The following is a 23,571-nucleotide window of genomic DNA, read 5'->3' as shown; positions in this document are numbered from 1 at the left end:
TGGATCCACCTGCCAAATGCCCATGTCCAGCAGAGATGCAAATACAGAAGCCAGAACTCCCACTTTCTGTACCCCCAAAAGAAGTTTGGTCCATACCCCCAGAGGGGGGAGAAAACAGGGGAAGATGACTGGACCTGAAACATCTGTCACTACAATTGTTTGTTTGTATACCATCACTGGACAGGAAGCAAATCTAGAAAACACTAGAGGAAGTCAGACACTGTTTAAGTCAGTTAACTGAGAGAGCAGAGGGGGGAAAAAGGAAGGAAATGCAAAAGTAGTAACAGGTGTAGTAGGTATGATTTAGAAAAGGTGTAAAGGCAAGACCACAGGAAAAAAAAAGGGCAAAATATAGATAGATATAGATGATATGGATATAGATATAGATAACCCATATCTGTGTCTTTGGGTGAATTATTGCAGTTTCTAGCAGAGGAGGATGTGGACACAGAACTATAGTGGTGGAAATGGTATGGAATTATATCCCTATTGTCATCATATAATTTTGTAAATCACTATTAAATCAGTAATAAAAATGTTTAAAAGAAAACACCAAAGTTTCTTTTAAAGGAAATTGATTAAGAAAAATAAATAAATAAAATAATTCTTGGCTATGCTATTTCCTTTTAGGGTTGTTCTGGTAAATGTCATAAGTTTGGGCACATATGCTCAACAGAATCCACCACGGAAACACTGATTTCTTGCTGCTATGAATGAATTAAGATTAAATTCCATTCCATATTATCTAAAATAAACTTCCTAGCTTTTTCCAATATAAAGACACCTAGTTTCATCTGCTATATTCTTACCTTTTGGTTTCTGATTATTAAGCAATTTGTTCTGCTTTGTATCTTAATGCTTTTCAGCCACCAAGTTTCAGATGCTACCTTGACGCCAACCTGATTTCCCTGGGTAGACAACCTCACCAATGTGTCCTGGAACCCCACCTCTCCAGAGTCCTGCCCCACTAGGGAAAGAGACAGGCTGGGGGTATGGATCCACCTGTCAACACCCAGGTCCAGCAGAGAAGCAATTACAGAGCCAGACCTCCCACCTTCTGCATCCCATAACAATCCTGGGTCCATGTTCCCAGAGGGATAAAGAATAGGAAAGCTATCAAGGGAGAGGATGGAATATAGAAATCTGGTAGTGAGAATTGTGTGGAATTGTACCTCTCTTATCCCACAATCTTATCAATCATTATTAAATCAGTAATTTAAAACGGGGGGGATGTTTTTATTATCTAGCGTGCATGCGTGCGTGCGTGCGTGCGTGTGTGTGTGTTCCTTTTTGTTTTTTGGATGTTTTATTGGATTGTTGAGTCTTGTAGGCTATTTTGTGGCACACTATTAAGACCCATAAATGGAAGACTTTGTAACAGGATAATGTATGTGCAATAGATGTTAGTTATTACTTGATATCTAATAAGTAGCCATTATTAAACCTCACTTTCTTGGACAGAATTTGCTTTTTTTTTTTTAATTTCCCTCTATTTTGATGATAGAGAGGGAGAGGACCCGAGCATCCCCGCGGGCACAGATACTAGGATTCTTGACTCCAGATCTCATGCCTGCCAGTCCTGTGCTCCACCAATAAATGGTGGCGTCTGTATTTTTATAATAACCTGAACAGTTTCTGCTTTTTGTAATGGATTGCAGACTTCTTTGTGTTTTCAGAGTTTTTGACCTGCATAAATGTCCCATGATCTCTGGGGGAAAAATAAGAGATACCCTATATAAAATTCACACGTTAGTATCAATGTCTTTTTTTTTTTTTTTTTTTTGCCACCAGGGTTATGTCTAGGGCCCAGTGTCATCAATATGAATGCACCACTCCCAGAAGCCATTTTTTTCCTTTCCTTCTTCCTTCCTTCCTTCCTTCTTTCTTTCCTTCCTTCCTTCCTTTCTTTCTTTTTTTTTTTTTTGATTTCTTTTCTTTTTTATTTCAGAAAACAGAGAGAAATTCAGAAGGGACGATGAAATTAAGAGGGAGAGAGAAAGAAAAACTCTTGCAGACCTGCTTCACCGCTTGTGAAGCTTTCCCCCTAAAGGTGAGGAATGGAGGCTTGAACTCCAATCCTTGCACAAAGTGATGTAAGCTTAACTGAGTATGTGAGTATGCCATCACCCAGCCCCAATGTCAGTGTGTTTCAATGAAAGATTCCTTCCCAGGACAGAATGTATGTCCACTTCACACTGCACCCCGATGTAATATTGCCTGTGCATAATTTATTCATTTGTTGATGAATGAATTAACCTCATTAATAATACTAATTAGATCCTGTGCTGCCTTATTCTAATTCATTATTTATGATTTATTGCAATGATTTGTCTTACTAGTGGGGTAAAAAATGAAACACTTGTTAACTCTTTTGCTACCATTATATTACAGCCAATTTCTCTATAACTACTCCACGCTTTTTCTTTTTAAATTTTCTTTAATATTTCATTTATTTTAGATAAAGAGAGAAAGTGAAAGGAAATGGGAAGCTAGAGAGATACACATACATTTTGAAACATACTGTTTCACCATTAAGGAAGCTTCTCTCTGCAAGTAGGGACTGAGGGAGGGATTGAACCTGGGTCCTTGCACACCATAGCACATATGCTCTACAGGGTGTAACACTGTCCAGCCCTCCAGTACATCTTCTTATGCCTTTGCTGTATTATAGCTGTGGCTAAGGAAGGCTCCATAAGAGCAGAGACAGCTGCTGGGGAGAAGCACTGAGCATCCACTAGGAAGGCAGATTGGTAGTCAGCTAAAGGTCTCTGTGTGTCAAGGCTAGAACTAAGTGACTGCACTACAGAGAAATATCAATCCAGTCTCCTCCACTGACAGTGTGTCATGACCACATATACCCAGGGTTTTGTTTTTTTTCCTTCAGGGTTATTGTGGGCTCAGTGCCTGCATGATGAATCCACTGCTCCTGGAGGCCATTTTTCCCCCCTTTTGTTGCCTTTGTTGTTGCAGCCTCTTTGTGGTTATTATTGCCATTGCTGATGTTGTCATTGTTGGATAGGACAGAGAGAAACGGAGAGAGGAGGGGAAGACAGAGGGGGGGAGAGAAAGATAGACACCTGCAGACCTGCTTCACCGCCTGTGAAGCGACTCCCCTGCAGGTGGGGAGCAGGGAGGCTTGAACTGGGATCCTTACGCTTATCCCTGCGCTTTGCACCACATGCACTTAACCTACTGTGCCACCACCCGACCCCTATGCCTGAACTTAGGGTTTTGATATCTGAACTTAGATCTCAACCCAAGGGCTGAATTCAGTGTCAGGCATCAAATACAGTACCTAGACCTGACTCCACATCAGTTCATTGCATGCGTCTGAGGACCCTCACCTCAGAGAGAGAATTTCACATACTCAACCCCTTCCTCACATCCTACATCATTCCACTCCTCTCTCTCTCACTCCCTCTCTCTCTCTCTCTCTCCCTCCCATAAGCCCTTCTTCCTCCCCTCCCTCCTTCCTTGTCTCTCCCTTATATTATTTATGAGATGTTTTCCTTGCCTTCAAAATTGTCAAAACTTATTTTACATTTCAATAATTAATTCCGCTGCTCAAAATAAAACCTGATACACCAAAGCTTTACTATCGCTGAGCTCTTAATTTGTTTCATCTAGTGGTTGATTGGCTTAGATGTCCCAGGGCCATCTAAAGAAGATTACATAGGAAGCCTATGTCTTCACACCTAAAGGAATCAATCATCTTTATCTAATTGACACTGGCTGGGCACCAGAGTATTGGATTATAAAGGTTTTCTCTTGAAGTCTTGGCAGAGTCAGTGGAGATTTTTCTTTTTTCTTCTCAGCAAGAATGACTGAGTGAGAGGTTACAAAATGCAGACTTGAGACCAGGGTCTAAGACTCTGAGCCTGATCAGGGCTCTATGAACCATCAACTTTTTAAAACTTTTTTAAATTAATTTTGTTTACCTATTTATATGATAGGACTGAGAGAAATTGAGAGGTAATATATATATATATATATATATATACACATACATACACACACACACAGACACACACATATATATATAGAGAGAGAAACTCCTACAGCATTGTTTCACTGCTCATAAATCTATGTATATTGAAAGAATAAAGTTATTTCCTGACTGCCCTCTAAGTAATGTACCTCATTTCTTTATTCCCAGCTTGCTTCATCTACAGTGAAATAATCACCATCTCACCATTTTTCCATGAGAAAACATTGGGTTGGCAAACAAGGTTAGAACAAACCAAATATGGGATTGTAACTCGTGTAATGGAGACTATTCATAGAATTTATTCCCTGATGAAGGTAATGGATGTTTAACTCTTGGTGCTTATAGTGAGGTACACTGAGAAGGAAAATTTGAAGGGGACTCAAACCCGTATCCTTGTGGGTCCTCGTGCTGAATACTATGTGCATTTAACCAAGTGGGCCACAGCCCAGCCCCCTCCGATTTTTCTAAGTTAGAGTACTTTGTGTAACAATTTGGGAATGTTTAAGGAATGATCCCGTTGGTCTGTAATGGGAAATAGAAGAGAGGGTGTACTTGAGGATGAACAGGCAGCAGGACCTTGGAATTAGTCTAGTTATACTCTACCTTGATCCACTTCAGAAATGGTAGAACATAGCACCAAGAGTGTGAGAACTGGAGAAGGCTACATGAACGGAAACTTAGTACTGTGCAAAAAATAGCAACAGACCTTGGGGAATTTCTTTTGATGTCTCTATTCCATATAATTGGATGCCAGTACTTACCTTATAATTCAATGATGCATATAAAGGACATAGAAGAGGCTCACATCATTATCATTATCATTTTCATCATCTCCAAGAGCTAAACTGTCACCAACATCGCCATCACCCTTACTCTCACCATCAGGAGCTAAACTGTCAGTACCATCAAAGGTATCACATCATTCTCAGTGTACCTCACTATAACCACCAAGAGTTAAACGTCCATTACCATCATCTGAAATTAAATTCAATGAATAGCCCCATTACACAAGTTACTGTCCCATACTTGGTTTGTTCTAACCTTGTTTGCCAATCCAATGTTTTCCTATGGAAAAAAATGGTAAGATGGTGATTATCTCACTTTAGATGAAGCAAGCTGGGAATAAAGAAATGAGGTAAATTACTTAGAGGGCAGTCTGGAAATTACCTTGTTCTTTCATTATACACAGCAACATCCTCCACTCCCTGAATCTCCCACCTATACCTGGACCTCATCTCTGAGGTCCCGCTGAGAAGCATGTCCCTGGAAATCCAATGTAGATGCCCCACCTCCCAGACAGCAGGACCTCCCATGGAGCTGTGAGTTCTGTGCTCCCAAAGAGCAGGGCCCCTCAGGAGTTCATGTGTTCAAGCACAACACTTAGAGGTCCTTCATGTCTTACCTGGTACACACATTCTCAAATGTTCTTCCCAACATTAAATGTGCCAGACATGTCAGAAAAACAAAACCACAACACAAGTGATTGCTTAGAAACTCACCCTGTTTTTCCTTTCCCCAGCAGAAACCTGTCCACACTTCAGCGCTTTTACAGCCTTTATTAAGAGAAGCAAGAGCTCAGTCTATTTGATTTATAATTGAAAATCATAAACTATAGCATTCACCTGCTGTTCCTATGCACTGGTGAAATAATACAAGGCTATTTCATCACTCAGCCTCATAATTGGCAAGAACCAGCATCAGTATGCACCCTGGCACTCCCAGAGGCCCACTAACAAGTTGATACAACTGCACAGGCTGGAAAGCAAAAATTTAGTAAAAATATTATTTCGTGCTGAGATATTCTCCAGTCCTAGCTTCATAGGAATTTGCCAGGAGGCACAAGGGCTTTTCATCAACAGGGGATGAAGGAGGGATGGGTTTGGGTCCAGCCCAGGGCATGTTGTCTTTCTATCCTAGGACAGACAGCCCCACCCTGGTCACACACCATGTCCTCAATAACTGCCCAGAGCAGAAGGGGCAACAGCCAATGCACCATCATCACCAATCTGGCATGGAACCCCCACGAGGCTCACAAAGTCAGAGAAGACATTGTACACACCCTCACAGGACCATCCGTTAGGGGCCAGGGGCACCTCCTGCTCCATCAAGGTTGACCTCCTGTTTATCATGACTCTGCCACTGTTAGCCAGACTCAGAGAATACAGAGATGACTCAGATATAGACTCTACCCTCCTCTCAGGACTCTCAGGTGTGGTTGGAATGGTTGGGAGGATAAGTCACAAAGTAAAGGAAGTTAGAAGAACACACAATCCAGACAAAGAACTGAGAAGTCAGGTCACTTTGACTTGTCAGTTCACGATCTTTACAGGGGAGGTTATCTGTTCAACGTATAGTGGTTCTCAGAATCTAGAATTACAAGGAACTATTCTGGTGTTGTTGAGATGTCAGGGAGTACTATCTAGAGACTAGGATGGCCACACTTGACATTGCCCATCAAAAATGTTCATCACCTCATAACAAAATTGTGCCATCTCATCAGTAAAGTAGAAAGCTACAAAATCAATATCCACCAATCTGTGGCATTTATCTATGTAAATGATGGGTCAGGGGAATGAAACTCAAGGAAGCAATTCCATTTGCAATTGAATCAAAAAATATTAAATAGATAAGAATAACTCTAACAAAGGATGTAAAGGACCTGTTCAAAGAAAACTCTAAGACACTGTTAAAAAGTAAAAGGATGACACAAAGAGATAGAAGGACATACCCTGATCAGAGATTGGAAGAATAAATATCATTAAAATGGAAATTCTGGGGAATTCTGGAGGCTGGGGTATGGAACAGCAGTGGTGTTTCTCTCCTCTCCTCTCCAGGGTCAACTAGGAATACCAAAGGACACCACCTGGGACCACAATAATACAGGACTAGAACAACTTCAGGAACCCACCAAATCACCAGTGAGTGCAAACACATGTGGCTCATGGAAAGAGAGGATCATAGGGAGAGATTAAGTGGCTGGTAACAGTCTGGCAGTTTACCAGGTGAGACACCACCTCCAGGCTGTTTCACCAACAAAGGGATGGCTGAAGAGAGAAGATAACTCCCCTGAAATTCACCAAATGCAACTGTCCATTGCTACTGCCTTGAGAGAGTGGAGCAGCAGCAGGGAAAGCCTATGCTGACACTGGGGGACAGAGAACTAACCAGGAAACTCAGGAGAAGATCTATAACTCCGTGTCATAGTGGTGGGGCTATGAATGTCTCTTTGCATAACCACTGGATTATCTCTACCACACCCTGCTTTATCTCTTGGTCAGGAGTCAGTGATTAAGCTAAGAAGCCTACTTATACTTTAAAAGCACTCAGGCTCCCATTGCCTGCAGGGAAGGAAAAGAACAAATGAGGCTTTTAAACCACTGAGCTCCAAATCAGGGATTAAAATACTATTGAAACAACTGTCAATTTCCACAACTGTGAACCCTTTAATTACCTTACTTAGACACAAGTCAATCCAGGCAATAGTTATCAGTAATTTGAAAAGTACTGAGAGAGGAACCTCATAGCATAATATATAAAATGGTTAAACCAACAAGAAGAAATATTGGAAAAATGAACCAGGAAAGAGTCCAACTAAAAGCCCCCCAAAGGCTGAAGCACAAAATAATGAGGTCAACATCCAAACACTAGTTGAGAAAATAATCACAGGAGTGAGTAAAGAGTTTGAAAGAATTGTCATCAGAAATGCAGAAACCACAAATGAGACTCTGGAAGAAAACACTAATAACCTCAAGGTCATTAGAGAGCTGAAAACTGAAGTAGCTGAGCTAAGAACACAACAGGCTGAACAAGCTAAAACAGTATCAGAACAGAATAACAAAATAGATGAACTTCATAAAACAGTACAGGGGAGAGAGAATAGAATAAATGAAGCTGAAGATGGAATTAGCAAGATCAAGGATGAATTAGAGACAATGAAAAAAGAAGTAAGAGATATCAAAAAGAGATTAAGAGATACTGAAAACAACAACAGAAACCTATGGGGTTTCTTTCTTCAAAAGAAACAATATACGCATTATTAGCCTACCATAGAAAGAAAGGGAGAGAGGGGGAGAAAGCATTCTTCAGGCCATAGTATCTGAGAACTTCTCTAGTCTAGACAGCATCAAAGACATAATGGTTCAAGAAGCTCAGAGGGTCCCAAACAGAGTTAACCCAGACTTAAAGGCACCAAGACACATCATATTTAAAATGGAAAGCAATAAGTATAAAGAAAGGATCCTAAAGGCTGCAAGAGAAAAACAAAGAGTCACCTACAGAGAAAAACTCATAAGATTAGCAGCAGACTTCTCCACACAAACACTACAGGCCAGAAGAGAATGGCAAGATATCTATGGAGTGCTCAATGAGAAAGGCTTTCAACCAAGACTACTGTATCCTGCTAGACTGTCATTCAGACTAGATGGAGGAATAAAAGCCTTCTCAGACAAGCAACAGCTGAAACAATCAACTATTGCCAAACGTGCCCTGAAAGAAGTTCTGAAAAGTCTCCTATAAACAGTTAGGCCACCATAAATAGGCCATATATCACAACACTCTAAAACTCTACAAGAATGGCATTAAAATATCTTCAATCTTTGATATCAATAAATTTAAATGGCCTGAATTCACCTATTAAAAGATACAGAGTAGGAAGATGGGTCAGAAATCATCAAAAAGGCTTGGCACTGGAACATGAATAGACACTATGAGCAGTGGAATAGAATTGGGTGCCCAGAAGTAAGCCCCCACACCTATGGACATCTAGTCTTTGACAAAGGTGTCCAGACTATTAAATAGGGAAAACAGAATCTCTTCAACAAATGGTGTTGGAAAAAAATGGGTTGAAACATGCAGAAGAATGAAACTGAACTACTTTATTTCACCAAATACAAAAGTAAATTCCAAGTGAATCAAGGACTTGGATATTAGACCACAGACTATGAGATACTTAGAGGAAAATACTGGCAGAACTCTTTTCTGCATAAATTTTAAAGACATCTTCAATAAAAGGAATCCAATTACAAAGAAGACTAAGACAAGCATAAACCTATGGGACTACATCAAATTAAAAAGCTTCTGCACTGCACAGCAAAAGAAACCACTACCCAAACCAAGAGACCCCTCACAGAATGGGAGAATATCTTTACATGCCATACATCAGACAGGAGGCTAACATCCAGTACATATAAAGAACTTGCCAAACTCAACAACAAGAAAACAAATAATCCCATCCAGAAATGGGGGGAGTATATGGACAGAACATTCACCACAGAAGAGATCCAAAAGGCTGAGAAACACATGAAAAAATGCTTCAAGTCTCTGTCAGAGAAATTCAAATAAAGACAACAATGAGATACCACTTCACTCCTGTGAGGATGTCATACATCAGAAAAGGTAACAGAAGCAAATGCTGGAAAGGTTGTGGGGTCAAGGGAATCCTCCTGCACTGCTGGTGGAAATCTAAATTGGTCCAGCCTCTGTGGAGAACAGTCTGGAGAGCTCTCAGAAGGCTAGAAATGGACCTACCCTATGACCCTGCAATTCCTCTCCTGGGGATACATCCTAAGGAACCCAACACACCCATACAAAAAAGATCTGAGTACTCATATGTTCTTAGCAGCACAATTTGTAATAGCCAAAACCTGGAAGCAACCCTGGTGTCCAACAATAGATTAGTGGCTGAGTGAGTTGTGATATATATACACAATGGAATACTACTCAGCTATAAAAAATGGTGACTTCATTTTCAGCTGATCTTGGATGGACCTTGAAAAATTCATGTTAAGCGAAATAAGTCAGAAACAGAAGGATGAATATGGAATGATCTCACTTTCAGGCATAAGTTGAAAAACAAGATCAGAAAAGAAAACACAAGTAGAACTTGAACTGGAATTGGTGTATTGCACCAAAGTAAAAGACTCTGGGGTGGATGAGGGGAGAATACAGATCCAAGAAAGATGACAGAGGACCCAGTGGGGGTTGTATTGTTCTGTGGAAAACTGGGACATGTTATGCATGTACAAACTATTGTATTTATTGTTGAGTGTAAAACATTAATTCCCCAATAAAGAAATTTTTAAAAGGAAAGCTAGGGAGTTCATTTTAGGCATGTTCCTAGTGACCACAGGAGTATGGTAGTTTTGATTGAGTTAGATAGCTAGTCTGACATTGGATGAAAATATTGTCTGGAAAAAAAAATGATTTCAAAATAGAGAAATTGTTGTTGCGGCGCCAGATGTTGTTGCGGTGGTATGGTGTCGGGCTGCACCGCGGAGAAGAGAGCGGACGTCCAGAGCAAAGGGGTACACAAATCTTTATTATATGATGGGGGGGGAGGTTTGGTTCAGACCACGTGGAGCCAGCTGGCAATGGCCAACCACGGGGGGGGGGGGGGGGGGGGGGGGGGAGCAGGGAGTGAGACCTCAGAGAGGGAGAGCCGAGGGGGGGGGGGGTTGAGGGAGCTTTTTATTGGGCGACCGTGTAGGGCCAGGATTGGTTGAAGGGGGCAATGCTAGGGTTTCGCGGGGGTAGTAAAACCTGGGGGTGGACCAGTATTTCTTGAGTTACAGGGCAGTCTCCCTTTGGAGACTGGGGCTGTCCCTACCATCACTGCTTTATATTGAGAGAAAGATCCTGGGAGAGCCCACAAGATGGCTATGGTGACGTTCCTGATAGAAGTGACCAGTGGTGGTGGGGAGAGTGATCTATTAGAGGTCTCAACCCATCATATTTGTGTGGTAATCCAAGGATTCCTTCACTAGGTCTTCAGATGATGAGGTGGTGTGATACTGACCTAGAGAGCCATTATTAAGTGAGAAAACAACCTCCACAGTGTGCCGTGAAACCTTGCCTTTCCTGATCTCTACCCCACTAGGGCAAGATAGAAACAGACTGGGGGTATGGATCAACCTGCCAATGCCCACATCCAGTGGAGAAGCAAATACAGAAGCTATAATTCCCAGTTTTTGCACCCCAAAAACAATACTGATTCATACTCCCAGTGGGGGAGAAGTGATATAAAAGGATAAGAAAGTTTCTGAACTCCAGCTCAATCAGCACCTGGAGAGAGAAGAGGAAAAAGAGAGGGACATTTGGAGGTAGTAGTGGTGTCATGAGTGGTTTGGAGGGGAATAGAGGATGGGGCCTGGAAGAAAAAGGGGGCAGTTTTGTATAAATGTAGGCAGATAGTTGTAGAGATGATGGTTGACCCATGTTTACAACCTTAAGGGAACTGTGGTGGCTTACAGTGGGGAGACTGAAGATTCAGAACTCTGGTGGTAGGAATGGTGTGGAATTAGACCCCTGGTGACATGTAATTTTGTAAATCAATATTAAATCACTAATTAAATTTTTTAAAAAGAAATAAATGATCCCAATAGGATTATGTACACCTATAGACTCAGCATTTTAATTGCATCTTATCATTTAAAAATTTTTAACCAAATCAGATCTAGTATGCAATCACATTCACTTGTTTTGATCTACAGTTGAATGAGATTTATTCAGCACATAGACTCAGGTAACCCCCACTATCAATAAGGTAAAGAACAGTTCCTTCACTCCCAAGACATCCCCTGAATCTGCCCCTTTGCAGTGTCATCATAATCCCAGTCAACCCTTGACCCGTGCTTTGTTCTTCTAGCTAGCCCTTTCCTAAAGGCTGGTCTTAATGGATTAAGCAAGGCAAACACCCTCTTCACCACAGCATGATGACCCAGATATGCCTCCGTGGTATTAAATGTGTCAGTATCCATTCATTATTACTGTCCACTATTGTTTCATTATACATACTGTGTGTCCATTCACCAGTGAAAGAATAAGTAAATAGCTGTACACACACACATACTACAGTTAAGAACTAAATTCTTTACAAATGGGCTTACAGCTTTGATGAAATTTCATCAAAAAAATCCTGGAAGCATTATTTTTGTAGGCATAGAAAAACTGATTTTAAAATATATATAGGAAAACCAAAAGAACTAGAATAACCAAAACAACTTTGAAAGTGAACGAATGTGGAGGTAAACACACTACATGATTTTAAGGCTTGCTGTAAAGCTGCAGTAATCAAGACAGTGTGTTATGACAAAGAAGTAGCAGATAGATGAAAGCAACAGAATGCAACTACAGAAACAGGCCTACAGAAATATGTATGATTGGTATTTAAAAAAATTTCTTTTCAGAAAATGAGGCTGGAACATTTGGAAATTCATAAACAAAGAAATAATGATAATATGGAATTATCTTTACATCTCAGATCAAAATTTAAAAGGTCATATCTCTAAATATAAAAGTATGATTTTATGTTTTTGATATTCATTTTATGGTCAGATTATAGTCTACTTTGGTGATCTTTCCAAGTGCATTTGGGAAGAATGTATGTTTTACTGATATTGGTTGAAGTCTTATATAAGTGTCATGTAAATCAATTTGGTCAATTAGGCTGTTCAGTCTTCTAGATTTTGTCAGTTTTGTATTTGTTCCATCAGTTCCTGACATGGGCATGTTGAAGTTTTCAGAGACGATTGCCAGCTTATCTAATATCTATCCTCTCAGTCCCATTAGCCTTTGCTTCATTTACTTTACAACTCTTTTTTCTTCTTCTTCTTTTTAATGTCCTCTGGGAGATTGGCCCATTTGTTATTATGGAATACCCCATCTTTATCCCCTGCATTGTCTTCACTCTGAAGTCTACCTGATCCAAGTTTCTTTTGATCAGAGCAAGGACATTATGTCTTTATCCAATATTTTACTTTTAACTAACCTACATAGTTATATTCAAAGTGAGTTCTAAAATGGCATGTCACCGTGTCCTTTTTTTTTTCTTTTTATCAATTCTGATCACCTCTCCCTTTAAAAAGTACTTTTAAAATTCTACTAATTTCAATTTTCTAGTTCATTGGTTTTTTTACAGCCTCTTGAACTATTTTTCAAACTCTATAAAAGTTGCCGGCTTAGAGTGTATAGTTGCTAGGTTCTCGGTCTATTCACACAAGAGGTAATCATCCCAGCAATTGTATTCTATTTTTATGCCCTTATAGAAACCCCATACCAACTAACAACACTGCATTCTCCATTTGCCTTGGTCCAGTCCCAGGAAACCACTGCTTCACAGTCTGTCTCCAAGAATTTGCCTATTCTGACAATTTCACATTCAACAGGTAGTTGTTCTCACTGACTTCCAATCCCTTTACTAATTGGTATGTTTAGACTGTTTACATTCTGGTTTTCTTCCCTATTACTCATTCTCTGATTGAATCATTTTAATACATTTTAGTAATTATGTGTATTTTATCAACTGAGGGTGTTTTTCCTATATAATGTGTGTGGGTTTATTAAGTAGTTTATGTAGGAATTATAATATGCATACTTAATTTTTCACAGTACATGTAGATTTAACATTGTGCCATTTTAAATGCAATATAAAAACAGAGTACCTCATAGATAAATTTACCATCTTCTTTTTGTTAATACATAGAAATATATGCATAAAGATTACACAAATATATATGTATATATCACATCCATGATCACCAAGAAGCTCAGCAGTTTCAGAACTTTTGCATTTGATAATTTTACTTATTTTCAAACATTTCCAGGAGTTATCTGTCACATTTGCCTAACAACTTATCAATTTACTTGTTTTCCCTTTATCCCCAGCTTCCAAATCTCCTCTCCAGTATAATTCCTGTTACTTAGGTAAAAGTTCCTCTAATAATTTTATTAAGTCTGCTGACAGCAAAGTCTGTTGAGTTTCCTGCCTTTTTTTCACCTTTACTTTTGAAGGATAGACTTTGCTGAACGTAGAGTTCTGGCTTGGCAGTTTCTTTCTTTCATCACTTTAAAGATGGTATGTTAGTTCTTTCTGACCTTCCTGATTTCCTATGGAAAGATCTGCAGTTATTTGAAACATTGTCTTCTTAGAGGTTATGGTCTTTCTCTGGGCTCTTTCGCTCTCTCTCTTCTTGTTCTTTCTCTCTTTCTTTTTTCCCCTCATTTTCTTTCCTTCTCCATTTCTTTCTGAAAAAAAAAAAAAAGAACAAGCAAAGTAATGTATTTCCCCTCTTATCACTAAACTTTAGAAGTCTCCTCTCCCGTTTCTCAAGCCAAACAATAAAAACTGTTTTTTGTAAGCTATTCTTAAATTTGTTTAGTTATGAAAAGGAAACACATAAAAACAATAGAATAAGAGGGGTACAAAAAAAAGAATAAGTGGGGTACAATTCCCACCACCAGAACTCCATATCCCATCCCATCCCCCGATAGCTTTCCTATTCTTTTTATTATTATTATTTTATTTATAAAAAGGAAAAACTGACTAAAACAATAGGATAAGAGAGGTACAACTCCACACAGTTCCCACCACCAGAACTCTGTATTCCATCTCCTCCCCTAATAGCTTTCCTATTCTTTATCCCTCTGGGAGCATGGGTCCAGGGTCATTGTGGGAAGCAGAAGGTGGAAGGTCTGGCTTCTGTAATTGCTTTCCCCACTGAACATGGGCGTTGACAAGTCGATCCATACTCTTCCCCTTTGTGCATCTGAATGATCTGCAGACTCAAGATGACTTGTCCGTGGAGCTCATCTGAGACTGCCCACCCCACCCCCACCCCAGTTTCCATCAGCGACTCTAGACCAGCCATCTCCACAAATGAGGGAAAACTCATTTGTGGCGCATCTGATAGAACACCCATGTTATAATGCACAAGGACCTGGGTTCAAACCCACCTGCAAGGGAGAAATTCACAAGTGGTGAAGGGGTGCTACAGTTCTCTCTCCATCTCTCTCTCTCCCTCCCTCCTTCCCTCCTCCCTCTTATCCAAAATAAATATATAAAATAGAAAAAAAATTCACCTCCAAGGTTATTGCTGGGGCTAGGTGCCTACACTTGAATCCACTGCTCTTGGAGGCTGTTTTCCTTTTTGTTGCCCTTGTTGTTTATTGTTGTTGTTATTATTGTTGTTATTGCTGTCATTGTTGTTGGATAGGACAGATAGGACAGAAAGACTGTCATTGTTGTTGGATAGGACAGAGAGAAATCAAGAGGGAAGGGGAAGACAGAGGGGGGAGAGAAAGACAGACACCTTCAGACCTGCTTCACATCTTATGAACAGACCCCCCTGCAGGTGGGGAGGCAGGGGTGGGAACCAGGATCCTTGCACTGGTCATTGTGCTTCAAGCCATGTGCGCTTAACCCACTGCCCTACTGCCCGACCCCTTGTGGATGCATCTAGTGGGAGATTTTCCTCTGGACTCTGGGTGTTGGTATATGGAAGCATTGAATCCTGCTGAGAAGGACACGAGGATCTGAGCTATCTTGTTCTCCTCTGGGCAGCTAAGGCTCATGGTCCTGGGCAGAGGAAGGGATGCTTCTTACCACACAAAGAAGGCCCTGGAGGGACCTAGGTGCTGCTCTGTGAGGGCTGTTCTACTGCTCTGCCAGGATTGCCCCTCGAATCCTTTTGAGAGGCTACTGCTGGGCTGACATGGGCAGAGCAGGCAGCAGACAGCAGGGCTACAAAGTGAGGGCCTGGGGCTGTGGCACTGAGGTGGCCATTGGGCACCAGGAGGAGGCAGTGGTTGAGTGGTGAGGGCAGGGGTCCTATCAGGTGATATGTTGGCAGGAAAGCAAAAAGGCTCTGCCTGCTCCTGTCTTTCCAGAAGCGTGAGCCCCACAGGGAGGAGACACACAAGCCATAGACAACTCTCCCACAAGGAGTCAGACAGGTCACTGCAATCAAGACGGTGGGTGGAAGGAAGAGGTTATGATGTAGTAAAGGGTACCATTAATAAAGTTGTTTTAATGGATCATGATGGTCAGACATGCAGAGAACCCAAGAGAGTGAGTCCACAGGAAGTAAAGTCTTAGAGAAGGTTGCAGTTTGGGCTGATGAGATAGCATAGTGGTTTTGCAGAAGACTCTCATGCCTGATGCTCCTAGGTCCCAGGTTCAATTCCCAGCACCAACATTAGCTAAAGTTGAGCTGTACTCTACTCAATCCATCTCTCTATCTATCTATCTATCTATCTATCTATCTATCTATCTATCTATCATCTATCTATCTCATTAAGATAATAGAAATAGGAGCCAGGTGGTGGCATACCCAGTTAAGCACACACATTACAGTGTTCAAGGACCCAGGTTCAAGTCCCCAACCCCCACCTGAAGGGGAAAACTTCACCAGCTATGGAGTAGTGCTGAAGGTGTCTCTCCTCTCTTCCTCTCTGTCTCCCTTCCCCTCCTCAATTTCTCTCTGTATCTACTCAATAAGTGAATAAATCAAATTATATTTTTAATTTTTTAACTTCTTTTTAATTTTATTTTATTTTTATGTGGAAAACTGAGAAATATTATGCATGTACAAACTATTATATTCACTGTCAAATGTAAAACATTAATCCCCCAATAAAGGAAAAATAAATAAATAAAATTTTAAATTTAAAGAATAGAACATTTTAAAAAAGAAAATGTTATAGTTTATTTGAATAGACACATCAAGAAGTTGTCACTAGGCTGGAGAGACAGCATAATGGTTATGAAAATACTCTCATGCCTGAAGCTCTGAGGCCCCAGGTTCAATCCCCAGTACCAACATAAGCCAAAAGTTTGCAGGTGTCTACCTTTCTCTCTCCCTGTCTACCTCTCCCTCCCCTCTCAGTTTCTCTCTGTCCTGTCCAATAACATGGAAAAAATGTCTGCCAGGAGCAGTGGATTTGTAGTGCACACACCAAGCCCCAATGATAACCCTGGAGACAAAAAAAAAAAGCATTAACATAGTAATAATAAAGAATTAGTCACCAAGGAAAAACATTCAGCTGGTAAAAGCCCAACTGGCAACCAAGGGCTGGGAAGAGTCCCTGTTTATGCTTATAATTCTCAGGATACAGTCTTCTGGGATTGTTCAAGCATATTGCTTTTCTTCCTGGGTGACAGGAAAATTCTCCATCAAACCTCTTCATCCAGGTGAGCTGCAGACCCATTGTACTCAGAGTACTCTGAAATTTAATTGACTTTATATAAAATGGCTGGATGCAACCATGGTTTCTGGAGACTTCCAGAAACAGTCCAAGAATTATTTTTTCCTCTTTTTGATTTCTTAAGTCTTGGTATAAATATGAAATGTTTAGTCTTAAACTGTGTGAGTAAAGATGGTTTAACTATGATAGTAGATCTAAATTAGCATTTGAAATGATATGTCTTAGTTACAAAAGTTTTTATCCTCCTGTGTGTTATAAACTACATGTTTAATATATGTGTTTCAAGTTTGGTAAACATTAACTTAACAGTTAAAGTGTAACTTTGAAGCTACATTCTTACCAGGAGAGGTAAAATTAATTTGCTAAAGTATTTGAGTGTTTAAGGTAAAAGTCTAAATATTCAATGTGACAATTCATCATCTCCTAAGTTAAAATACAAATTCTCTATACAGGACATTTTTGGAGGGCCCCCAAAAATGTCCCGTAAGCTATCTTGTGGAAATTAATCCACAACAAATCTGGCATCAATCTGACATTGTAAATGTTCAAAAAAAAATTGTCACTAAAATGTATTAACTCTCTAGTAACCTGAGTTTGCTTAAAAATCCAATGGAAAAACAGTTAAGAATATATATATATATATAACTTACATTTAATATATATATATATTACTTACATTTGGTTTGAAACTTTTGCTGTACAGAGACTGCTACATGAGGTCACATAAGATGACCTTTAAATGAAATTATAAAGATACCTAAACCAATTATAATCATTGAGTTATCAATTATAGTAAACTTATAATTTGTTACAAAGTTTTTTCATAAGTAATTGACTACAACTCTGTTAAGTCTTCTCATGAAGAAGCATCTGCTCATACGGAATCCCCAGAAATCCATCTTGGACCCCTGACCTCTGACATTGCCCACAAGATGACATCAGAACAATGCACCCCCAGAAACCAATGATGTGACCTGGCATGACCTGAAGAAACAGATTCACAGACTCCAAAGCTCACTCTCTACAGAAAAGCGGAATTCCAGTGGCTGACCTTCCCTATCGAGACAGATGTTCAGGATTTCGTCCCGTGGCATCTCTTCCGTGGTCATCTACTTTCAACTGACACTTCCATCAGACTTACTGTTACACCTCTTGGACACTTCACACAACTTTACAGCAGTTTCCCCTTATGCTGCTGGGTTTCTCAAAGACTGACCGCAGCAGTGCATGGACTTTGCAGCCATCAGCCTTGGGACTCTATAAGCCATGTCCCCTCACCTGCAGGCCCTGCCTCCAGAGGCAGAAAACTCCCCCTCCTTACTAGGTCATGCCCACAGAGGCAAGAAATGCCCTTTGAGGCAAGAGATGCCCCAGAGGCAATAGATGCCCCCAGAGGCAAGAAATGCCCTTTTGCCTGCTAGGCCTTGCCCTTTGAGGTAGGAAACGCCCCCCTCAGGTCTCCCCTTGGCATCACACTGGTTCTTGCTGCTCTCTTATTTGTTCCTCCATGTCTTCTGCCAGTTCTTTTGAAAATGCCTGTACAAAATAGGTTTCTGTTCAACCCACACTCCTGATACTATGGCCATTAGTTAAAAAAGAAAGGGGGAATTATTGGTATGCTTCTAATTCTGCTTCTAAAAACCACTTCTGTTTCATTGGTTTAATCCCCCCTGCTTAACACTTTATTCTATTTACATAACCACTGTTAACGAAGCACTGCCCTGCCTGCAGGGCATTGGTTTAATCCCCACTGGTTCATGATGTCTTTTTGCTCCACCCCCTCTCAGAGTACACCCTGATTTGCACCAGTCACTTTTCGCTCCACCCTCTCTACATCACATCCTGTTCCCACCCTACTTGGCTAGTATATATATAAGGACAGGATTGTGATTAGTTTAGTTTAGTTTTTATATGGCTTAGATTGTGCTGTGTTCCTCATGAATAAAGAGATACTGCGTACAGCTCAGCCATGAGTCCCTGGTCATCTGTCTTCCACCCGCAAAGCTAGCTAGAATGACACCTGGCCTTGATGTTAAGCATCCAGAAGAAAGAGCAAAGGCCAGAACCCCTCTAATGACTTCAGGAACCTGGTGTGAGGAGTTCCCTGGGGTGAGTGGTAGGTGTCCCTACTAACTCGCCAGTTATTAATTAGGGGTGGTAATGGTTTACAGTAAATATAGTTGTTAGCACATGTGTAATGTTTCTCAGTTTTCTGCAATCACCCACACCCCAATTAGGTCCTCCTCTTCCTCCGTCATGTACCAGGACCTAAAAGTATCCAGAGCCCTTGACTTTGGTGCAATACACCGATTCCAGTCCAAGTTCTGTTTTGCGTTTCCCCTTCTGTTCTTCTTTCTCAACTTCTGTCTATGAGTGCGAGCATCCTATAATATTCATCCTTCTCTTTCTGGCGGATCTCATTAACATAAAGCCTTCAAGCTTCCTCCAAGATGGGTGGAAGAAGGTGGACTCATTATGCTTAATAGTTGAGTAGTATTCCATTGTGTATATAGACCACAACTCACTCAGCCACTCATCTGTTGCTGGACACCTGGGCTGCTCCCAGGTTTTGGCTATTACAAATTGTGTTGCTCTGAAAATAGGTAAACACATGTCTTTTTGGATGGGTGCATTTGGTTCCTTAGAATATATCCCCAGGACAGGAATTGATGGTCCACAGGGCAGGTCCATTTCTAGCTTTCTGAGCCACTTCCCATTTTTCAGGTCCATTTGAGCACCTATAAAGAGCCCTGTCTGCACCCTCCTGGGACTCAGTTTCCCCTGTGAAGGTGCTTCCTGAGTGTGGCTGCCGCAGGTTCCTCCAGGACCACCATGCCTGGAAGATAGATCAGCTGCCAACGTGAGAGCATGCAGTCTAGTACTGAGCCTGGGAGCTCCCTGGGCACAGTGAAGACTGGGGCAGTGGACTTTTCAGCATTTGCCATCTGTGCATAGTAGGTGGGGCCTAGAGAGCCAGCAGGCCAGCTCAAGGTCACACAGCCACTTAGTGGCAGGCTGGCTAGTTGTTCCCACTGCATTCCCGCTACCCCACCAGCCTTGCTGCCCCCTTAGTCCTTATCGGCAGCCAGGCAGATGAGCACCAAGGCCCCTGCTCTGCTATCTCATCAGCCCGGCGTCTGACCCTGGAGCCCCGCCACTTCTCTCTGTAACTCCATCAGAATCCTTTATTCCTTCTGAGCCGTGACCCAGAAAAAACCCATTTGTGGAGCACAAAGCTTCCTGCCTGCTTGGAATTCAGGAGCACATAATCACTCCCTTCAGAGGCTCCAAGCTTCAGACAGAGGTAGGGAGAGGCCTGGACAGCAAGAAGAAACCCAAATCAGCCACCTGACCACCCTGGGCCCTCAAGGGCATGGGACCCTGGTCAAAGGTAGGCTTTATTGGCTTGCAGGAAAGAAAATAAAAACTGGAATGTTTCAAAGCAGAATAGTGTGGCAGAGGGGACAGTCCATATGAGGAAAGGGGAACAGCCCTGCCTCTCAAGATTGTCACTTGAGGTGGGGGAAGATGGGCCCAGGGGGGAGGCCGGGGGCCTTCCAGCAGACATGGGCTGGAACCCACCTTACCTATTGGAAACACCTGGAAATTGTGCAGACCCAGGTAGAAACTGCTCACACAACCACAGGGTTTGTGTAGACATGGACACCGGCAGACAGAAAGACACTCAAACCAGGAAGGATCCAGTCTCCCCCAGTGACCTCCCAGCACACTCTCTGAAATTAGGAGTCACCCACAGAGCAGACCAGGCCCTGCACTACCTCCTGGTCCTTAAGCCCTTCTCTGTCCAGTCAACCAAGACTGGACAGACCACAGCTGTCTCCCTCCCACCCCTGACTCTAACCCTACAGGCTTCAGGCAGCCTGTTGGACAAAAGGGAAGATACAATTGTGAAAACCGGAATCCTTTGGGCAACAATAATGGAATGCAATCAATCATCAGTCAGTGAGAAACAAGCAAAAAAAAAATAAAATGCTTGCAGACTGATTAGCCAGCATCTTTGGGGTATAGTTGCTAAATGCTATTCTGTTATCATTTGGCTTTGGGGGGTAGAGGGTGGATTCAAACTAAATTTACCAGTAAATTTAGTATCACTGATTGATTGATTGACTTCATTTCTGTTGTCCTGGACTTCACTGTTCTGGGCCAACTTTTTTTTCCCCACCAGGATTATCACTGGGGCTCAGTAATGACTCTATGAATCTACCCCTCCAGAAGCCTTTTTTTTTCTTTTTCTATATTTTTGATAGAATGGAGAGAAATTGAGAGGGGAGGAAGAGATAAAGAGGGAGAGTCAGGCAGGTGGTTGCACACCTGGTTAAGGGCACATAGCACCATGAACAGGGATTCTGCTTTGACTCCCTGCTCCCCACCTGCAGCAAAGGATACCTCATGAGAAGTTAAGCAGGTCTGTATGTCTCTCTCTCTCTCTCTCTCTCTCTATATATATATATATATAGATAGATAGATAGATATAGATATATATAGACATAGATATATATGCACATATATATATCCATCATTTCTTAACTTCTATCTGTTCTATCAAATAAAACAAAAAGGCAAAATGACCACCTGAAACAGTGGATTCATAGTGCTTGCACCAAGCTCCCGCAATAAGCCTGGAGGTAAAAAATAAATAAATAAATAAAATAGAGAGAGAGCCACAGACTTGCTTCACTGCTCATGAAGTATCCGCCCTGCAGGTGGGCAGCCTGTTATAGAACCTGAGCTTCTTTCTGTGCATGGTAATGTGCATGCTGAACCAGGTGTGCCAGCACTCAACCCCCTTGACCAACTTTTTCAGATAGGAAGAGACAAAGCGAGTGAGGAAAAGAAACCACAGCACTGATGCTTCTTCACTGAGTGCTAAGGGGAACTGGGCTCAGCCCTGGGTCATATGCATGACGGAGCAGGCTGGCTGCTAGGTGAGCTAGCTTGCCAACCCAACTTATCAGCGTATTCCAAACATTCCTTGTACAAGCACCTCACAAGAGCTGGCTTCCCTGGAGAAAGTTCTCAAGCTCATGTGGGAGGGAGCCGGCATGATTTAACAACCATCTAGCATCCCCTGACTTTGGGTTCCATACCTCAGTGCTGTAAAGGGGAAACCCCCAGGAACTCACCACAAAGCCAGTAAAATACAAAAATGACACAGAGGCCACCAGCTCAGATTGGCACACAAGCACTATCTTCTCAACCTCACTGGGAGGGCCTTGGGGAGATCCACATCCTCACCTCTGCTGAGCAGAGGGGGAAATTGAGGCAGGGCAGGTGGAAGAACTTGTTGAGATCTCATAGTTACAGGAGTCTGCAGACCCAGACACTGAGTGGAAACAGCACCCCTAGTGCACACGGATTGCCCCCCAATAGAAGCCCACATTGTGCAAGCAGACAGCTCATGGCAGGCAGCCAAGTCTTAGGAAAGTTTAAAAAAAAAGATAAATTTAATTTTAATAATAGAGCTCATTAAACCCCAAGCAGCCCAAAATATTACTATTTCCACAAGGAACTAATATGGAGAAATTATTGAGCCTTTTTTTTACATTCTATTCCCCCCCCCCCCCAAAATAAATGTTTGGAATCCAAAGTCACATTTGCACTTAGTGAAGTCCAGCGGCTGCCAGGCTCTCAGCAGACAAGCTGGACCGCCCCTGGGCAGGGCCGATGGGGAGCCTGGGAATCCAGGGGCTGGGCTCCCAGGGCCAAGTGGAAGAGCGAGAGAACAGCCTGAGGTTCACCTCAAGTCAGTCTGAAGTATGGAGAAAGAGGCAGCCTTGAGATCCTCTGGGGAGAACTTTAGGACAAGACCAAGTAGAAAAAACATCGGCTCTGGGAGGTCTTGGTGATTCTGAGAACTGCTGAAAAGCAGCAGCACTGAGCCAAAGGGAATGTGGCCGACAACTGCCAGGAGCCAAGTGGAGGCACCAGGGTGAGGGCACAGAGAAAGAAGAGACTGTGAAAAGCACAAGTAGGTGCCCCCATCCACCCACCACCTGACACTCAGTGCCTGCTGGAGGGGGAAGGCGCTTCAGGTAGACTTGACCCCGCACTTGACTGTGGTCCACTCTGCACGTACCTGGGGCATCTAGGCTGGGAACTCTGGAGTTATAAGCATGGCGGATGCCTTGTCGTGACCTCCAACTCTTCCTTGGTTTCAGCTTTCCCAAGATTCCAGGAAGGTGGTGGCACTTCTACAGCATCAAGCCCTGTCCTGGCTCATCCTGCACCAACAGGGACTGATCTACCCATAAAAGTGTCTGCTGAGACCCCCTTGCTTTACCTGGTGGTGGGGAGGGGGTGTGCCACAGGAGGAAAAACCACTGCGGCTGCCCGAGACTGACAGCAGGGGAAGCAACTGCTTGGTGTGCTCCCTGTTTCTGTTCCTCAGAGTATTAATAACTGTGACAGCTGTTGTTGGTTACCATAGAAACCATGGCTTCTTAGCCTCTTCAGGCCTGTGAGTGCAGAGGCTTCTGGAAGTTGAGACTGTGTATATATATATTTGAGATGATTTAAATAAGCAGCTACTCCAGAGAGCTTCAAATAGCCTGCCCTCACAGAGATCTGAAAATCTGCATTCCCAC

The sequence above is a fragment of the Erinaceus europaeus genome, chromosome 4 (genome assembly GCF_950295315.1).
Source record: "Erinaceus europaeus chromosome 4, mEriEur2.1, whole genome shotgun sequence".
Lineage (NCBI taxonomy): Eukaryota > Metazoa > Chordata > Mammalia > Eulipotyphla > Erinaceidae > Erinaceus > Erinaceus europaeus.
The sequence above is the reverse complement of the archived record's forward strand: the minus strand, read 5'-3'. Positions refer to the sequence as shown.